General features: G+C 43.3%; 1 protein-coding gene and 1 long non-coding RNA gene across 2 annotated transcripts in view; one reads left to right on the forward strand and one right to left on the reverse strand.

Moving 5' to 3' along the window:
• The window catches only part of LOC134529639 (uncharacterized), a 201,350-nt gene that overhangs the window by 131,253 nt on the left and 49,783 nt on the right, over nt 1-20,314 (reverse strand). The window lies entirely within an intron of this gene.
• The window catches only part of LOC134529638 (uncharacterized), a 139,005-nt gene continuing 137,965 nt past the window's right edge, over nt 19,275-20,314 (forward strand). The window contains exon 1 of the mRNA XM_063363943.1: nt 19,275-19,450. The gene's annotated coding sequence lies outside the window, so the exon portion shown is untranslated. The remainder of the gene's footprint in view (nt 19,451-20,314) is intronic.

The raw sequence follows: 20,314 nt of genomic DNA on the forward strand, positions 1-20,314 counted from the left end.
GGAAACAACGCAAAACTCATATCAGGTTAGATGGGTTCGGGACTCATACCCAATCCTCGTGGATCTCTTCATGAAGCCTTGCTCGGCCTTCGGACGATGTGGTATATAGTATGTGTCAGGTAACTTGTCTGAAATTTGACAGTTTTAAAAAGTAGCACCTTAGGCACCGATTTCCACAAATCGCGTGCAAATGAACACATATGTTTTTTTTACGCACACTGACAGTTTCATGTAGTTGTTTACAAACACCACTGAAAAAAAACAGTGGCATAAGGATACTAAAACCATAAGTGCTACTCTTTATAATTGTCAAATTTGAGGCAATTACTTGATATAGACTTTAGCTTAAATTCCATTTACTTTGAAGTCAATTATTTCTAACCAGTGATTTATGTTTGATGAAACCTACCTGTACACAATAACGCATTATATTATTCGTAGTGTATTTGAACTTTTTACCCACAGTCTTCGCTTGTCGCTTGAATGGTTTGACTAAATTCTGTGTGTGCCAGTCCAGTATGAACCGACCGTATCCACTTCAACTAACCTTTAAATCCTTCCTACCTTAACTCATACTTTATATATAGTCATTTGAGGATATATTTAAATTAATCTGTAAAGAAAAAAAGGGGAAAAAAGAAAAGTAAATAAGCCTACGTAAAATGTTGGGCTTTAGGTCTTCTTTGTCGTGCGAAGTTGCATAAATATAGTAGGCACTATATGATTTAAAATTAAATACGTACAATGTATCAAAACACAGAATACTTCATTGAATCGATATAAAACGAAGTATATTATTAACATTAAAAAAATTATAATATTTTAATGACAATTTCGTGATAAAAGCACATATCATGTACTATATACTGTCACATACACTGTAGTAAATGTAGACTGGCATTTATTTGTGTCAGGGTTAACAGTGAAATAGTGTTTCATATGAATAATGGTGAAAACGTTTCCATGCAAATATAGGCCTAGTGCGAGCAATTTATTTCACGGAATATATTTACTTATAAATTGGCTTGGGTCACGGTAAAATCATAATTTTTTTTTAGGTTTTTTTTTTTTAAATGGACATCTGCTTGAATTTTTATGCTTGAAAAATGTTGTTTTATTTAAATTCATTTCCCATCGAGTTTATGTTACTTGAGAAAATTGTCGGTGTTATTTTTAGGTGGGCTGTGGGGCCATGTATACATCTGCCGCGTTTCGGGCAGTTGGCTGCCGTGCACGGCCGCTGCTAGCACTAAACTTTATTGCCGTGTTGGGTCGAAACTCATATTGCTTCTTACCTCCCCCTCAGCGGCGATATTCCGCTCTCTATTCGTGCTTCCCCTCCCTCTCCCCCCTCCTCCACAAGGCGGCGCGGCTAGAGTGGAAGGGGTAAGCGGTCCTCCCCCTCTCCCGCTTCGCGCAGGGCCGCCATACTTCTTTGCGCCGCGCGCACAAGGACTGCCAACCTGGCGACACTGGGGCGGACCACAACTATGCTGGTGGCACAGTCCGCACATCAGCCCCCACCCTGCAGCCACTCCCCTGCGACTGTCAGGTGGGCCAACTGTCTCGTCGCCCCTCTGGTGTCGGTTCACCACGTACCGAACCGGGGCTTTCGTTTCGAAGTAAAATTCGGCGAAAATACTCCTTTAAGCCATTTTTAATATTAAAAAAAAAATCATGTGCACGTCAACTATTTCGAAAGTTCATTAGCAATCATACAAGAATCAGAAATACTATTAAATTTTAAAATCGAAAATTTTTAGGAGTAGAAGAAAAAATCGATTTAAGGTGGCTTTTATTATATATATATATTTTTCAAATTGATGACTATTAAGTTTATAAATAACTGCCAAAAATATATTTTAATTAATTTTTAAAATTTAGGTTAGGAAAAAGTACTAAGTACTAACTATGAAATCCGAAACATCACAAACCTTCCATACTATTTTTCAATCTAATTTGTCGCACATAGTATTCTAATGTTATTGCACGATAACGAAATGACTGCGCTCGCCAGTCATCAAGGGCGAAGATACGCATAGTGAAGCGTGTATGTCGACCTTTAAGCCATCTATCCCGGTACCAGGTGCAGGCTGGACTCCCTACAATAACTGAACAGCAGGCACTCTAGCGACAGAGGGTAAAAAAATAGAGTGATTTTTTTTTAACGGAAAACACGACATGGTACTCGGAATATTTGACGGTATCTTGAAGACAGAATCAATAACAGGCCTAAATCTAGTGGCGCACCTACTCCTATGAAGACCGTCTCAGGCATGGTTTGTTAGTACTTTTTACGAACACAGTATGTATCTAAAATAAACGCCAAAACATTTACAGGATGCGTAGAAGAAACAGAAATGTCAATAATCGTAGTTACAGAAATGCTTCTATTTATCAATAGAGTAGTTGCTGTGTACGAGGAGATTCGCTGGATCTCTGTTACTTGGAATGCCATATCGGCCAGATATACAACTAACCATACATAGGCTATGTGGTGTGTTGCGTACAGTACAGGCGATTTTCGATAAGTTTATTCTACATAACGGGTATTCAGTATATCACCTTGTCCACGGTAAAGACTCTTAGTAATAAAGAGAACCATTTCCAGACCCATGTGGAATTTCTGTCTCCTCTAGCTACATGTACTGCATAAGTACTTACAATTTTGGAATTTTATTTTAGATACATAATGTATATTTATATAAGTTGTTCAGAAATTTATACTTTTATTTGAAAATTTTCATGATGTATTTAAAATTCGCGTCAAAATTGTGAATATGTATGCATTGCATGTATAGGAGGCCGAAATGTCAAAGAACATGGGTTTGTAAATGTTTCCGTTGGAATGATTGCGGGTTTATCTTATTTGTTAGACTGAACTGTACATGAAATCGAATCTGAACTGAAATTTTGTCGTTGAAGGCGCAAGCCTTGTGTGTAATTTTTTTTTTTACTATCCAGTACAAAAAAAAAACGAAAATTTTCTGCATCAAAAACTGAAAACATGACTGACTGGTACGTATTTGTTGTAGGATTATCCACTAAAACGTAATACATACTTTCTCGTGGGCCTAATGAGTTTAAAACGTTCCAATTTCGACGCACGAGGTTTTGCATGTGCGTTACAAAAATATGTTTCTCGAAATCCTCGCCCGTAAAGCCTCTAAGCGGCGCTCCAAGCCAACTTGACCTGGCTAGACCGAACAGTTCTGCGGTGGTTTACCGTCGCCTTTCGCGGCGCGTCCAAGTCTTTTCATCTCTCAACCTGACGGCATGTTGGCGCAGCATGAATCAAGCGGCCATCTTCTTTATACGTTTCATTTGTTGAACTTTTTATTACAATTTTTTTGGCATGAAAGGCATACCTTATACAATCCCAAGTGTCTTTACAATATGATATTTTCAATCATTCGGGAGGAATTAACAGATAATTTCATGCGGGCGACTACAACGTTCAAAATATTTACCAAAATGCACGAATATAGAATTCGACAAGAGCCCAAAGCTATGCCCTATGTCACGCCGAGTCAGAATATTTAATACTTAATACAAAAATTGCATAGGTAGCTGTAGCAAAATATTTGTAAATCCAAGAACCAATCTCGCCCTCATGAACTCGAACCTTTGACGTTATTATTGTTGTAATGTTCACAGGAACTGACCTCACATTTTGAGGTCGTGTGTTCGAGTCCCACTCCAGGCACGGGTGGCTTTAGAATACGTTCATAAGATACCCATACTTCCCCTACAAACACACCAATAGGCCATCGCACATAGCAGACACCTTAATAAATTGCACAGAGGTTGAAAAGTTTTGATTTGATTTGTATCCAAACTGAAGTTAACGTTCGGTCTTACACGCCAGTTTTGTTATTTCAGTTTCTTTTCCTGCAAATTTTCCCCGATAGCGTCTTGCGTACTTACTGTGTTTCATCTCAAATTTATTCAAAATCATTATCTAGTAGCTGTAAAAAAGTCACGCCTGTGTTCATAATCGTGATCGCTTGCTGTAACAGATGGAGGATAACATTTAGTTACCATCTGATGAGAAAATTTGACACCCAACGAAAAATTTACAGTAAAATATTTTAGTTAATAGTAAATAAAAAAAATAAATTTACTTTCTCGGGGCGTGAGGCCGAGCCTTTAGAATTGTTTTAAAACATTCTAGAATTGTGATCTTAGCTGGGAGGGGAAAGGGGGCGGAAGCCATGCTTGTCAGGTCAAATGTCCGAGTAGGGGAGGAGGGGATATTGTAGTGAGAACCCGCACACCAGCAGTGTCAGCATTGCTGTCCACCGACACGTCTCTTGCCATAGTTTTCCACTGACATAACCGGGAAGCCTTCATTTCACAGGCGAGAGAGCCACACCCGAAGTTCCCCGAAGTTCATGCTCGCTTTTTTTTCCGTACCACAACAGGTGTATTTATTTGGGATGTAGCTTACTCATTCGTCAAACGCCGTTCTATCTCATTGTATAAACCGGCGTGGCATTAAATTTTGCGGTCGATTAGGATAGGTTAGCTACATTATAAATACTTTAAAACATTGTGGATGGTTTTTTATATTAGATAAGTTTAGCTACATTTAAAATACTGAAAAAATATTTTATGGTTGCTTAGCAAATAACTTAGGGAGCGCTTTTTTACAAGTAGTCAGCCATGCTAACCACACGGCCACGAGGCCAGCTTGGAAATAATAATTTCAGATGTCGTATATATGCTTATAAAAATCTGTTTTGTGTTGTGGAAGTTTTAAAAACGTATGTAGCTATCCAGCGCTAGGAAACAGTTTACATGATTTCACAGTATCTTTAATGTAGCTATCCTAACCAAATCAACCGTCCACAATGTTTAAAAGTATTTATAATGTAGCTAACCTAGCCTAATTGACCATTAGTTATCATGAGTTGTCCAAAATAAACATTCACGGACACACGACAAACGGAAAATATGGCAACGTAATAAATACCGTTGCCTTGTTTATGGTCTTTCATTTTATCAACACCGCCATATTTATTTACAATGAACAAAAAAAAACCTAAGATGCACGATCGGGCGTTTCGCTCTCTCGTCTTTGAAAAGAAGGCTTCCCGACATAACCTTCATCTGTTTACAACGTCAGAAATGGTTGTTTTGTTTTGAGAGTAAAAGTGATGCAGGTTGGCAACGAGTGCCGCCTGGGGGTATGCAACTAGCTATGCATCCGTGCACACACCGCTGCGTGGAGATCCGAGGCCAAAATGACTTCACCCGGAACCATGCTTCTAGCAGCCGATAGATGTAGTGGATGTGTTTTTTGCACGTGTAGGGACAATAATGAATTAAATCACAATCTTTGGCAGGCGATACATAAACATGTAAACCTCTATCTACCTAAATTTATTCCTAAGGGCGGTGTACTCCCCTAATAAATATGTTTGAGATATGTTGTAATAGAAATAAATTAAAAATAAAATGGGTGCGTGGCTGGCACGGACGTTTGTAGTGAAACTAAGTCACTTGAAAGTTAAAAAAAAATTTTCAGTTATTAACGTGAATGAATAATACTAAAAAGAAAAATAAACAATGGAGGTTCACATTATATTTCATAATTGTAGTAACCATTGCAACGAAAAATCGGCAAAAATTCCAACAGTTTTCTGACTCTTTACTTTATTCGTTGTTTCCCTTCCCTCTCCCTCATCGAGCGCCCCACTCCAGCGTTCCACTTACTGTCTCGCTCTACGAGTTATCGCCTTAAACTTAGAAATGGTGAGCTTTAACTATATGTTACATGTTTATATATATATATGATGTAATTTTTGCAATATGTGTTTTTTTCTCTCAAAATGGTTGTCTGTTAATGAATGGAAACACCTTATTCCCATGTCGCAGTCAGCACCAATGTTGTCCTGCGACTTGGCCGGACACAACAGCACACGCACACTCTTGGGCGCCTGGAAGTTGGCAACATGTACTGTTGTCTTTGCCAACTACGTGTTGCACGAGCAAGGGGTGGGGGTTGAAGAGGCGTGCCACTGATCATTTTTATTGGGCACTGAGCAGTATGTTGTATTGTTTTACATATAGTTTCATTACTGTGATAGTGCCTGCCACTTCCATCACTACACAACCATCATCAATTAAAAGTCAGCGCTTGCTTGTGATCCAGTCCCAACAGCCGTGACAGTTTTCAGGAAAGTATGCCGTCAACGGATGTAACTTGAGTTGATCATTTGTTCCGAGGCGATAATTGCACAGTGCATACTACCAGGAAAATGAAGCCTACAGACGTAAAGGACGATCACTTGCTTCGAACAGTGTTTTCCAACGCAAAGAAGAAAGATCCACGAAAGCGTAAAGCCAACGTCGATGACATTGTGTAAATCTCCAAGCAGAAAGGCGTCTTCGAGAAAGGTTTCAATGCGAATTGGAGTCCCGAACTTTTCCGTGTGACAAATGTTCGTGAATCGGAGCCTAGGACCTACTACCTCGAAGCTTATTCGTGGCGGCTTCTATGCCGAAGAGATTCAGCCTACGACATACGTACTTGGTGGCGAAGATGATCAAAAAACAAATGGTCGATCCTATGTCAAGTGGTGGGGCTACGCGGACGCGGACGTGATTCAGGTACAACACACTGCTTGTCGCCGTGTTTAGCGCGACGCCGCTGTGGGGTGGACACGAGGACCACGGGCGCAGTGTAGCGGCCGAGCGATAGCTGCTTATCTGCCGGCCCGTGGCTCGTGACGTCACGGACACACGCCACGAGCGTGGACCTGCTCCGAAACCACAGGATCAGCGGAGCAATAAAGCCCCATAGTGGCTCGCGGCACGACCGAGTTCGCTGCCTTGCCGCAGAAACGCTGTTTTTGTCGTGAGTTTATTTTAGGAAGGAAAGAAAACTAGCAACTTCTTTTTTTGCGAAAAGATTTCGAGACTAGTTATATCCTAAAACACTAGCATCTGTGATTCGTGATTGGTTTGAGTTTCTTTCAGGTTTCTCGTCTACTTTCGGCACACGAATCACAACTATTGTGTGCGAAAGCAAACTCGTCCTTATTTGCAGGCGGCCGCCAATCACGAGGAAGACACCTCTTACGGGGAAAACGTTGTTGCAGTCTGGCGAGTAAATTGTTTTTTTTTTTTTTTTTACCTGTCCCCATGAACAAGCCAAGGCTTTTGGTCTACCCAGCCATTGCCTGGTAAGACACGCATTTCAAGCAAATGCAACCAGCTGCAGTACTTCTAGAGCAGGTGACGGTAATATTCATCTACACGGACAGTATTTGATTTATTGCACAGCAAATATGCGCATAACAGGGGTAACGCGTCAAAAATATTTTTGAGTGTTGTTGACTAAAATGAAAGTAATAGATGAATACTTAAATTAGGTTCTGTGAATAGATGTGACTTTATATATATATATATATATATATATATATATATAAATGGAGGGCAACTGATTCACGGCATGTACCTAACCATCGCCTACCTTTGATTCATAGTTATTTATAGAGATAGGAAAAATTCGCGGGTTCATTTCGCGATAGGCTAGAATCCAAGTGCGTGTAACTTATTGCCGCTTCAGTGATTGGAACACAGTTTGCCTGAAGGACTGTGAGCCAATGAATGACCCTCAACGTAAGAAGCATCGAATCACAAGCATCCCAGTTAGCAGGTGTCACGAGCCAGTAGCCAATGAGCTGGTGTAATATTCCCGCGTGCATAGAGGATCGTGGAGTCCATCCTAGAGGTCATTCAAACCGCGAATTTTTCCAGTCCCTAGTTATTGAGGACGGGACTCTCCGAGCCGAAGGGGTTCTCGCGGCCAGAACGCCTGGTTCACTGCAGTAGGACGCTGGACGCAGGTGGGCGACAGCACTCAGGCTGGCAGCACTTGGCGATAGTGTGCTAAGTGCACCCAAACCGTCTCTTTAAGAGGCTGTATCTCACGGCGAGCAGACAGACCGCGTGATGCGCGCGTCTCGGATTCAGAAGGTCGCTCGGAGACTGTTGCGCACGGATGGATCCAGATTTAACTGGTACTGTCTCACACTGTAAACTTATTTAGTAAACGATTACTGACTGTGATATCAACTTAGAGGCAATCTTTTTGACAGTTTTACAGACATTATACATATAAGAAATGTGCCCTTATCTCAGTTATCTCAACAGAGACATAACGTGGCTATTAACTATGTAGAAAACTTGCCACTGCGGAAAAATTTCGCGTTATCATACGAAAACTTAAGTATGCGCGTATTTCTGGTTAGTCTAATTTGGAATTGCTGTGTGCATATTACAGGGTGCACGACTAATCATCAGGAATGCGGGACGATGAGTGTACCCATAAGCGAAGTGGGGACTGAGTTAAGTCTATTCTGATACAGTTTCAAAGGCTATGGAAACTATTAACATTTTCAGCAGTGTGAATATTTAATGGATCATAAACATATAACCTATTTTTTGATAGAGTTAATGTTGATATTTATGACGGGAATTTAAACTGCGTAAACCATCTAATAAAGAAATGTATAATGTAGTGTAAAATTAGCGTAAAACTTTAATAGAAACAAAATCCATAAGCTAGCTAAACTTGTAGACATTTTCAAATAAATGACACAAGCATTATAAGTTCTAGAATTTATAATTTTTTTATGATATTTTGGCTAATAATTTTAAAATATATGATACGAATAAAAGTAATTTAGTTAATACATTTTTTTAAAATTAATTTTTATTTTGTGTTTAGATGTTGTTTCCTCGAAGCACTTATTAAAAATATATCAGTTTTTTTCTTAAAAGTCAAATTTCATATTATACATTCACACACACACCTACACACACATACATACACACACACATATATATATATGTATATATATAGTTAAAGAATAGTATTAGAATCAAAATGTTTGTTATAGGAATACGCTGAATGTGATTGAAGATATCACTCTGCCTGTTGCGCAAGCAATAATGGAGCTTGTTTGAAATAAAGGTTTTTGCAAATACAGTTCAATGTAATGATATTATTTATGTTTCGGTACTAAAAGAAAACTTATTTCAGGCATTTTCAAGCAGCATGAAAGCCTAGCTCACGTAGTGACGGGAAGGCTGCGTGTCAGTTCAATCTTGCGCGTAGAGGCGTTACTGCATCAGGTGCAGCATTGAACATCGCCTTTACCGCAGAGACTCGCTTTTAAACTAACCTTCTGGCAGGTGGAGTCCTTTGGATAAGCACCGACAACTTGAATTATTTCGTTGCATAAATGTGCTATACTTTTTTTTTTTAATTGGTATTGTTATAGGCCTAAGTACAGAAAAAGTTTATTTGGAAGATTTCTTAAACACTAAACGGAATTTAGTTACATTAATATTGAGTGAAGATATTTTCTATGATTCCTAAATTTGATTAATAAAAAGTAAATTACACAGAAAAATACCACATGTATGGTAAATTTTTATAGCAACCTAAATGTTAATAACTGCCGTTACATGTTTAGGGACATTAATAAAATATATTATGCGGTAACATTTCCTTAATATTAATTCAAGAAATTGTTTTTTTATTTCCATTTTCATTCTACCTTTTCCAACAGAAAAACTAAATTTCTATCTGAATGTCAAATAAATTACATAACCTCAAACTGAAACAACAGCACAGCCTGAAGCAGACGCAGATATGCTTGTGCGCGGTCCGTTCTGCCCAAGATGGCAGGCTGCGAAAGAATTGCGAATGGGATTTTTTTAGTTTCTGAACTGGTTTGCACGATAGTCGCGGAATGCAGACCACTGCGACGTTCGAGCGAGTTCGCAGAGGGCGAAGTTGCCAACATGTCGAGGTTCGAGTCGCGTCACGTTGTTGCTCGCGCTAGCATTGCGGTCTGTAAGGTCGCTTCACTTCAATGGAAAATTATGCCAAGTCGTGCTGATGATCTGGTGCTAGTATCCTTCCACACCTATCGCCAGTACTACCACTGCCTAGTGACCAGCAGCATTGTCCGTAAGTGAAACTGCTCATCTGTTGGAATGAATGTGTGACGGAAATCTTAACATTCAACTATACATTTTTTGGTTGTAAATAAAATTAAAGGTGTAGCTTTACAGGTATATTGTGCAAAATACTCTACTTTTGAATGTTTCATACGATAACAGTTCTTTGAGTTAACATTATCCGTGTGTCATGCTGTGCTACATATATCTTCACTTACTGTTATCAAAAGCGAATGCCTTGTGCTAAATATTGTGGTTTGTTATCTTTGCTGCACGCTTTGGGGTCGGGTCACTGTCGAGATAAATGTTTTCCGCCTTCAAGCTACATTTTCAACACAACTGTTTTTCGAGGTTCCTTACTAGAGCAAGGAGCTAGTTTTTAATGAATTTGCAGTTATTAACGTCTCCGATTGTTATTCTGGAAGTATTAGAGGGAATTGCTTGCATACTTACTCGCTTAAGTTACTTTACCAGCACGGAAACAGGTGTGGACATGTCCTGCTCTCGCGGTAGCCGAGTGGGCGCCTCAACCTCACCTCAACCTCACCTCAACCTCACCTCAACCTCACCTCAACCTCACCACAGCCTCACCTCAACCTCACCTGAGCCTCGCCTCCATCCGTCTGGCCACCTGACGGCGAACAATCATTTCACCGCCAGCATTTTGAGGAATGAAATGTGAATTTATCATTGACTAATTTTAAACTTTGTTTTATCAAATGTTATGATTACACATAATTTTATTAAAGTTATTTTTCACTGTACATTTTGTGTAAAACTTTAAATGGTAAATAGTTTATAGGCTGTGATGACAACATTTTATTTCTCAACTAAAATAATACAAATAATTATCTGCCCACTCATTTATGATAATTTATATTAAAAGGTTAAGATAATTTCACCTATGTTACTATAATTTCTTATTTCAATAGTTTTTTGCCAACGCAGTTTTACAAACATAGCTGTGACAAGTGAAACTAATTATTACTACCACATTCAAGTACAATCGATTCCCTGGACCTGTATAGTGCAATTGGTAGACGCAAACCGTTATTTGTAAGGCTACTCCACGCTATACTTAAGGGGACCGTCTGGTCGGGGTGTATGCGTGTTAGTGAGTTGGGACGATAAGCGCGACGCTCGCTGGTATTTCTAGCGCGGTATAGCCTCTAAGCGCAAGGCTCTGAACTGGCGCGTAGTCTTCTCGTCGTCATAGGATAACTGTGAAATTTGACTGTAACATAATATGTCGTAGGAATGAAAATAAAGGTGTAATGCAATGCCCTTAAGTGCTTTCAAGAATCTATACCGGTTGCTTTACTCCAAAAAATTACTCTGAAAACACGCGTTTTAGACATTTTAACACTTTAAAAAATAAAGTTTAAGAACTTAATCCGAAATCAAAAGTACTTTTAGGCCTTCAGCGAATTCTTAAATGTTTTTCTTAAGAAGACCTCACTCGGATATCGTAAGTAGTTTTGAAATCGCGTTGTTTTTCCTGAAGCTCTGCGCACCGTGTGTGTGCCCGGACAGATGGCGCCCTCAAGGCAGACTGACAACAAGTGGTCTCACAACTTCCTCTCCAGTTTGGCTTCAGACCTGCTCCCAACTACTGCGAGACTGCTGCCGCGCGTGGGTTTTCTCTATGAGTTCTCCTGTTACCTAGCCAATGCATTCCGCTGCTGTGCCAACTTATCGCTTCACAACTTATACGTCTTAAATGACATCGATGTTGACGACAAGGTGAACCTTAATTCATTAGTTAAGTTTCAGTCGTGTGCAAAAAAAAACCATCAGACGCTATAATCAGACATTGAGATCTGTCGGGTAGGACAAACATGTTTGTGTATACGTATGCATTTATATTATGTATGCACAGTCTACACACACATTCAAACACAAATGCTAGAATATAAGAGATGTAATATGAGTGTATTAACAAGGGTTTGGACCAGTTTGGGGACAAACAATAACAATAACTACTACTAACACTTCTAATGCCTACTATATTACAAACCATAAAATTTATTGTTAAACACGCCGCTAACTTCACTGCATATATACAAGGCAATGCGCACTTCCGTTTAACTGCAATAGAGCTGCATTACAAACATCATTAGAGCTGTACTAATGGCAGTAGAGACGACATAAAAGCTGCACTACCCAAGGAAGTAGAGCTGCGCTGCCCCTAGGAAGTATAGATGCTCTGTCCAAGCAAGTAGACCTGCACTACCCAAGGAAGTAGACCAGCACTACCAAAGGGAGTAGACCTGCACTACCCAAGGAAGTCGACCAGCACTACCCAAGGGAGTAGAGTTGCAATACCCAAGGAAGTAGAGAAGCTTTGTCAAAGGAAGTGGACCTGCACTACCCAAGTAAGTAGACCTGCACTACCCAAGCAAGTAGACCTGCACTACCCAAGGAAGTATAAATGCACTACCCAAGGAAAGAGACCTGTACTACCCAAGGGAGTAGACCTGCACTACCCAAGTCTGTCGACCAGCACTACCCAAGGGAGTAGAGTTGCAATACCCAAGGAAGTAGAGAAGCTTTGTCAAAGGAAGTGGACCTGCACTACCCAAGTAAGTAGACCTGCACTACCCAAGCAAGTAGACCTGCACTACCCAAGGAAGTAGAAATGCACTACCCAAGGAAAGAGACCTGTACTACCCAAGGGAGTAGACCTGCACTACCCAAGTCTGTCGACCAGCACTACCCAAGGGAGTAGAGTTGCAATACCCAAGGAAGTAGAGAAGCTTTGTCAAAGGAAGTGGACCTGCACTACCCAAGTAAGTAGAGCTGCGCTGCTCTGCACGAGACACACGACGGCTGAGGTCCCAACTGCGAGATTGTGGGTTCGAGCCCGCGACAAGCGCGCTAGCTCCAGAAGAAGGCCGAGACTAGGAGATCTCGCTTTGCGCCACCCACGCCTGCTGCTGGCTGCCGGCTCGTAGCAGGGCGTTAACGAACCATAATTAAAAGAGCACATGGCCCTGGAGATGTGGGACCGGCGGAGACACAGTGGGCACAGCACTCGCTTCCCGACACGACGATCCCAGCCCCAACTCAAGCCCGGGTATTATCGGGGTGCTTCTGTCTCCCGCTGCCGTCTCAAGGCCCCAGTAGGAGAGATGACGGCCTACACACCGTCCACGTGCAGATTAGTCATCAGATTGGCTGTGTTCCGAAGTCTGCTGGTCAGCACCGTGGTCACAGAAATGCGCTCCCTCTTGCACAGAACTCTGCTGGTCAGCACCGTGGTCACAGATATGCGCTCCCTCTTGCACAGAACTCTGCTGGTCAGCACCGTGGTCACAGATATGCGCTCCCTCTTGCACAGAACTCTGCTGGTCAGCACCGTGGTCACAGAAATGCGCTCCCTCTTGCACAGAACTCTGCTGGTCAGCAGCGTGGTCACAGATATGCGCTCCCTCTTGCACCGAACTCTGCTGGTCAGCACCGTGGTCACAGAAATGCGCTCCCTCTTGCACCGAACTCTGCTGGTCAGCACCGTGGTCACAGAAATGCGCTCCCTCTTGCACAGAACTCTGCTGGTCAGCAGCGTGGTCACAGATATGCGCTCCCTCTTGCACCGAACTCTGCTGGTCAGCACCGTGGTCACAGAAATGTGCTCCCTCTTGCACAGAACTCTGCTGGTCAGCAGCGTGGTCACAGATATGCGCTCCCTCTTGCACCGAACTCTGCTGGTCAGCACCGTGGTCACAGAAATGCGCTCCCTCTTGCACAGAACTCTGCTGGTCAGCACCGTGGTCACAGAAATGCGCTCCCTCTTGCACAGAACTCTGCTGGTCAGCACCGTGGTCACAGAAATGTGCTTCCTTCTTGCACCGAACTCTGCTGGTCAGCACCGTGGTCACAGAAATGCGCTCCCTCTTGCACCGAACTCTGCTGGTCAGCACCGTAGTCACAGAAATGCGCTCCCTCTTGCACAGAACTCTGCTGGTCAGCAGCGTGGTCACAGAAATTTGCTCCCTCTTGCACCGAACTCTGCTGGTCAGCACCGTGGTCACAGATATGCGCTCCCTCTTGCACAGAACTCTGCTGGTCAGCACCGTGGTCACAGAAATGCGCTCCCTCTTGCACAGAACTCTGCTGGTCAGCAGCGTGGTCACAGAAATTTGCTCCCTCTTGCACCGAACTCTGCTGGTCAGCACCGTGGTCACAGATATGCGCTCCCTCTTGCACAGAACTCTGCTGGTCAGCACCGTGGTCACAGAAATACACTCCCTCTTGCACAGAACTCTGCTGGTCAGCACCGTGGTCACAGAAATGTGCTTCCTTCTTGCACCGAACTCTGCTGGTCAGCACCGTGGTCACAGAAATGCGCTCCCTCTTGCACCGAACTCTGCTGGTCAGCACCGTAGTCACAGAAATGCGCTCCCTCTTGCATCGAACTCTGCTGGTCAGCACCGTGGTCACAGAAATGCGCTCCCTCTTGCACAGAACTCTGCTGGTCAGCAGCGTGGTCACAGAAATTTGCTCCCTCTTGCACCGAACTCTGCTGGTCAGCACCGTAGTCACAGAAATTCGCTCCCTCTTGCACCGAACTCTGCTGGTCAGCAGCGTGGTCACAGAAATGCGCTCCCTCTTGCACAGAACTCTGCTGGTCAGCAGCGTGGTCACAGAAATTTGCTCCCTCTTGCACCGAACTCTGCTGGTCAGCACCGTGGTCACAGATATGCGCTCCCTCTTGCACAGAACTCTGCTGGTCAGCACCGTGGTCACAGATATGCGCTCCCTCTTGCACAGAACTCTGCTGGTCAGCACCGTGGTCACAGATATGCGCTCCCTCTTGCACAGAACTCTGCTGGTCAGCACCGTGGTCACAGATATGCGCTCCCTCTTGCACAGAACTCTGCTGGTCAGCACCGTGGTCACAGAAATGCGCTCCCTCTTGCACAGAACTCTGCTGGTCAGCACCGTGGTCACAGAAATGTGCTTCCTTCTTGCACCGAACTCTGCTGGTCAGCACCGTGGTCACAGAAATGCGCTCCCTCTTGCACCGAACTCTGCTGGTCAGCACCGTAGTCACAGAAATGCGCTCCCTCTTGCATCGAACTCTGCTGGTCAGCACCGTGGTCACAGAAATGCGCTCCCTCTTGCACAGAACTCTGCTGGTCAGCAGCGTGGTCACAGAAATTTGCTCCCTCTTGCACCGAACTCTGCTGGTCAGCACCGTAGTCACAGAAATTCGCTCCCTCTTGCACCGAACTCTGCTGGTCAGCAGCGTGGTCACAGAAATGCGCTCCCTCTTGCACAGAACTCTGCTGGTCAGCACCGTGGTCACAGATATGCGCTCCCTCTTGCACAGAACTCTGCTGGTCAGCACCGTGGTCACAGATATGCGCTCCCTCTTGCACAGAACTCTGCTGGTCAGCACCGTGGTCACAGATATGCGCTCCCTCTTGCACAGAACTCTGCTGGTCAGCACCGTGGTCACAGAAATGCGCTCCCTCTTGCACAGAACTCTGCTGGTCAGCACCGTGGTCACAGAAATGTGCTTCCTTCTTGCACCGAACTCTGCTGGTCAGCACCGTGGTCACAGAAATGCGCTCCCTCTTGCACCGAACTCTGCTGGTCAGCACCGTAGTCACAGAAATGCGCTCCCTCTTGCATCGAACTCTGCTGGTCAGCACCGTGGTCACAGAAATGCGCTCCCTCTTGCACAGAACTCTGCTGGTCAGCAGCGTGGTCACAGAAATTTGCTCCCTCTTGCACCGAACTCTGCTGGTCAGCACCGTAGTCACAGAAATTCGCTCCCTCTTGCACCGAACTCTGCTGGTCAGCAGCGTGGTCACAGAAATGCGCTCCCTCTTGCACAGAACTCTGCTGGTCAGCAGCGTGGTCACAGAAATTTGCTCCCTCTTGCACCGAACTCTGCTGGTCAGCACCGTGGTCACAGAAATGCGCTCCCTCTTGCACAGAACTCTGCTGGTCAGCAGCGTGGTCACAGAAATTTGCTCCCTCTTGCACCGAACTCTGCTGGTCAGCACCGTAGTCACAGAAATTCGCTCCCTCTTGCACCGAACTCTGCTGGTCAGCAGCGTGGTCACAGAAATGCGCTCCCTCTTGCACAGAACTCTGCTGGTCAGCAGCGTGGTCACAGAAATGCGCTCCCTCTTGCACCGAACTCTGCTGGTCAGCACCTGCGGACGAAATGTGACCATTTCTGACTTTTGCGTAAGGTCATTTTTGCTCAAATTGTTCTTCTAACGACGTTCGGCAATCTCAGTTAAGCAAACGAACCCGAGGGAGAGTCTTCACCGAGGGCTCAGTGGCAGACTTCGCAAAAGCGGCAGGTGGTTGCAGCTACCATGTTATGCACATAGGCTTATGGCGACCTAATCTTCAAGGTTGTAGTGGGTTCTAAAACCAACATGATCGCTCGTGCGCCGAGCGCGCTGCATCATTGTTTACACAAGGTACCTTGATAAAGATTGCAATTATTTTAAACGGGGAAAAAATTAATAAAATATACGGCACAAATATACTTGTGGAATACAGTTACAGAGCTACTATGAGTAAATCTGAGTATTTTTAGGAATCCAGCATTTGGACTTGTAAAGAAGCAATTTCAAAAATATGTTTGATTACTAAGTATTTTAATATTCTAACAAGCCATGGACACAATCCTCGAAATGCGTCTCTGTTTTATGATGTTACTACTGTCAGATTTCGAGCTATTTAAATTTTTAATTTTAAAAATCTTGAAGAAAAATATATTTTTTCGCATAATGATTTTTATAATTTAATTAATTCTCTTGCGATGACACGAAAAACCTTTTAAGTGTTTCTTTTTTATCTTAATGGAATAATTTTTTTTCACACAAAATATAAAGTTAGATTCTCATCATTCTATTAAATGATTCACCTAGTCAGGGGTGTACCTATGTTAGTGAGGCGGGATGATAAGTGCGACGCTCATTGGTGTTTCTAGCGTGGTATCGAAGCGATAGGGTCTAAAATGGCTTGCAATTTTCTCTTCGTACATAAGACAACTAAGAAATTTGAGCGGCAACGATAAAATTTGATGGCGTAGAAATGAATAACGATGGAAAGTAATGCCATTGAGTGCTTTCAAGTATCTGTACCGGGAGTTTCATGTCAAATATTATTTTGAGTTCACACTTGTTGAATTGAAACTTTTTTGCTGAGGAGGGCTACAATTTTCGAGCGTTACGAAAATTCCGATCGCACGAGGGGAATAGTTATGTCTGTGGTGGGGGAATCGGTGGAGGAGGAGAGTGCGTCAGCGGCGACGCCACTCCAACGCATGCTCTAGTGGTCAAAAGGGAAGATATCAAGAAGGAGGGGGTTAGGTAAGCAACGTAGCATGCTAGATGCTAGTTGTAACGGCCGGAAGGGTAGACGGCAGTGGAGAGGTAGAAATGACGCAGCAGTGATGCTACGGAATTCTCGTAACGCTGCTTGTGTTTGGCTACTCCTCAGTTTCCGTAATGGTTAACGATTAACGCTACCATATTTATTTTATTTAATATAAATTATCGTGTGGAAAAGAGTTATTGATTTGTGCAATTAACTTTTTAAATGTCTTTTTTTATGTTGAATAGTTGATTGAAAATGTAAAAAAAAAAAAGATAGACTTAAGAGAGTTAGCTTTACAAGTGTAATTTATTTTTAGTGTGTGAGCATTGTGATTTGAAATGTCAAAAGGACTTATAGACTTGTGAGATAGACTTCATAGATAAGTGTAATTTAGGTTCGATTGGAGTTTTTTTTATTTCTTTCATTTTATTCAGCTGGAGATAGTGATTTAACATCACTCCTAAAAATAATAAAAATAAGTATTATCAAATGCAACATCGGAATACCAACCTAAAGAGGCAATAAAAACGTGCCAGTGAACTGGTGCGAGAATACAGGATGCAGAAAAAGGCATTTTTTTTTTTTCATTTGAGATCACACCCGCATCCTTTCTACTCTCAATTAGTTTCTCGTCTATCGTGCGTGGACTCCACGCACATTTTTATTTTAGATCTTTTTACTTTCCTAAAAGTAAAGTTTAAAAACTAAATACGGAAACAGAAGCACTTCTCAAATGTTTTTCGTTAACAGATACCACGCGGATAAGTTGAGCAGTTTTGAAGAAATCACGTGGTTTCTTCTGAAGATGTGAACATCTTATTTATGCCCAGGTAGGCGGTGCCTCAACTCCCCTCTCCCCCCCCACCCATTCTCACAGCCCCGGGCCACGACCTTGAAGCCTGGTAGCGCGTCCACCCGCGCTGCTTGGACGTCGTGTATGTATGTACGTACGCGTGCATGCAGGTTTGTTATAGGTATATCTTTCAAGTAAAAATCCTAAATAGACTAAATAAACATCAGCGAGGCCTTATCCAATCATAATATAGAAATTCTTTTATGATTAACTAGGTCTTAATAACTTCTGCACTTGAAGTTCGTGTTAGCATTTTGCAGCAGGTCGTACTCGAACCCATTCAGTGCATACCGTGTGGCAGGAAAGTTGTTCCTATTCCTCGGTCAGGCAACGGTGCACATCATGCTTAGTTCTTTATACTTTCGGCAGTCCAATCGGAAGGATCTGGGTAACTGGGTTCGTACCCGGGTCCAGGGGGATGGTTCCCTAATATAAGTTTCTTGGTCTATTCCTTTCTAAGCACCCTTGTTTGTACTGTTTCGTGTTTCTAACGACCTTGTCCAAGATACGTAAACTCATCGTCCTCCATTTTGAATACGCTTGAACATGGTTGTTGTGTGAAGGAACTGCATTCCGGGAGGTCGCATGTTCAGTGGTGTATTCAAAAATAATTCCAGGTAGGCGCACATCAGTTTTGAAATTTGTTTGTTTAAATGAACTCGTGCCTCAACTATTGTTCCCGAGTGATTCACCAGTCTCCTCCCTGTTTTACATATATATCAGTATTTTTTTTTCTTTATCAAGCAGGTTGATACATATATTGAAATTAAGTGTGAAATACGTATTTAAGTATTCAGTAATCATGATCGGACACATGAACTCCCGTAAGTATGGAGGTCAGAAGAATGTGAGGGTGTGTTCCACTGGGGAATGCCGTGCACACGGCCGTCTGGGCGCTGGTATCGGAACATGGATGTTGCGGGGAAGTGAGGCATCGAGCTTTCGGGCCAGGCCGGGCCACGACTGTTAAAGAAGGAGGGGGGCGTGTGTTTGGCTGCGGGAGGGGAAAGTAGGGGAAGTGGAGGGAAAAATGGCCCTGGCCGCGGGTGGGGGAAGAGGGGAGGAGTGAGGCCGGGATAGGGGAACGCCGTGTCACAATATCCTCGCTAGCTCGCCAGGAGCAGCGCGTTTTCCGACGGCCGCAGCGATCCAGCGCCCCGGTCGGCGACGGCGCGCGCGTATTCCCGAGGCGAGGCCAGCAGGCATGTCCGCGGCGTGTGACATGTGCGTGTGCGCGTGCTGACGTGAGCGGAGACAGCTCGTGTGCAGGTAGGTGCACGGCGCAGCGACCGCTGTGTGGGCGGCTCTACTGGCTGGACTCCAGCTCCAGGCCACACGCTGCGATGCCTCCCGCCGCCAGCGCCTGTCTCTCTCTCCCCAGGCCGGCTGTCTCACTCTCGCGGTACACTTTTGGCCCGGGCGAGCTGCTCTCGTCCTTTTCTCCTTGTACTGCGCTCTCTACCTGCTTGTGCGTATATGGCCCACGTAAAACATGCTCTTGGAACGTGGGTCCCACTCTTCACAGTAGCAGGTGAACGGATTTTAATTCACAATTTTTTTTCGGCCAAAGCATAGCTTAATTTATTGAAAGCTGAGTTAATTGGTTTTCTAATCAAAGGTTCTCTTCACAACCCAGAAGTATTGCAGTTCATTGTTAGCGATTTCTGCGATCACAGTTCATTACGTCGTTGTCATAGCTATGCTGTTTAATCTCCAGGTTTTTTTTAGCCTACAGAAGGCGGTAGCACCTGAGATTTAAGAATTTTTATTAAATATACAAAGGATCCATTATTTAAAAACTCTGTAACACACCTACATTCATCCACGACTTAGATGTTGCTAAACTGTTTCTACCATTTTTCTCAGTTTCCTGCGTACTCTTAACAACTAGTATCTTCTTTGTTCCGTTGTTCGAATAATTGTGTTTTACCGTTTGTTTTGCTTCGTTCCATCCCACCATCTTTCTTTTATGACGTTATGAATAAGACAACGCCTTCGTAAGGTTAACTAGGGTCCTCTTTTCTCTTTCCGTTTTCTAAGACCTCCATAATATAATGTATTTATTCCCCGGCTCCGAATGTCGTGTAATTTTCTAAGAAGTCTCTCCTCTTTTCTTTCACTTTACTACCCCCC

The sequence above is a fragment of the Bacillus rossius genome, chromosome 2 (genome assembly GCF_032445375.1).
Source record: "Bacillus rossius redtenbacheri isolate Brsri chromosome 2, Brsri_v3, whole genome shotgun sequence".
In the NCBI taxonomy this organism is placed as follows: Eukaryota; Metazoa; Arthropoda; class Insecta; order Phasmatodea; family Bacillidae; genus Bacillus; species Bacillus rossius.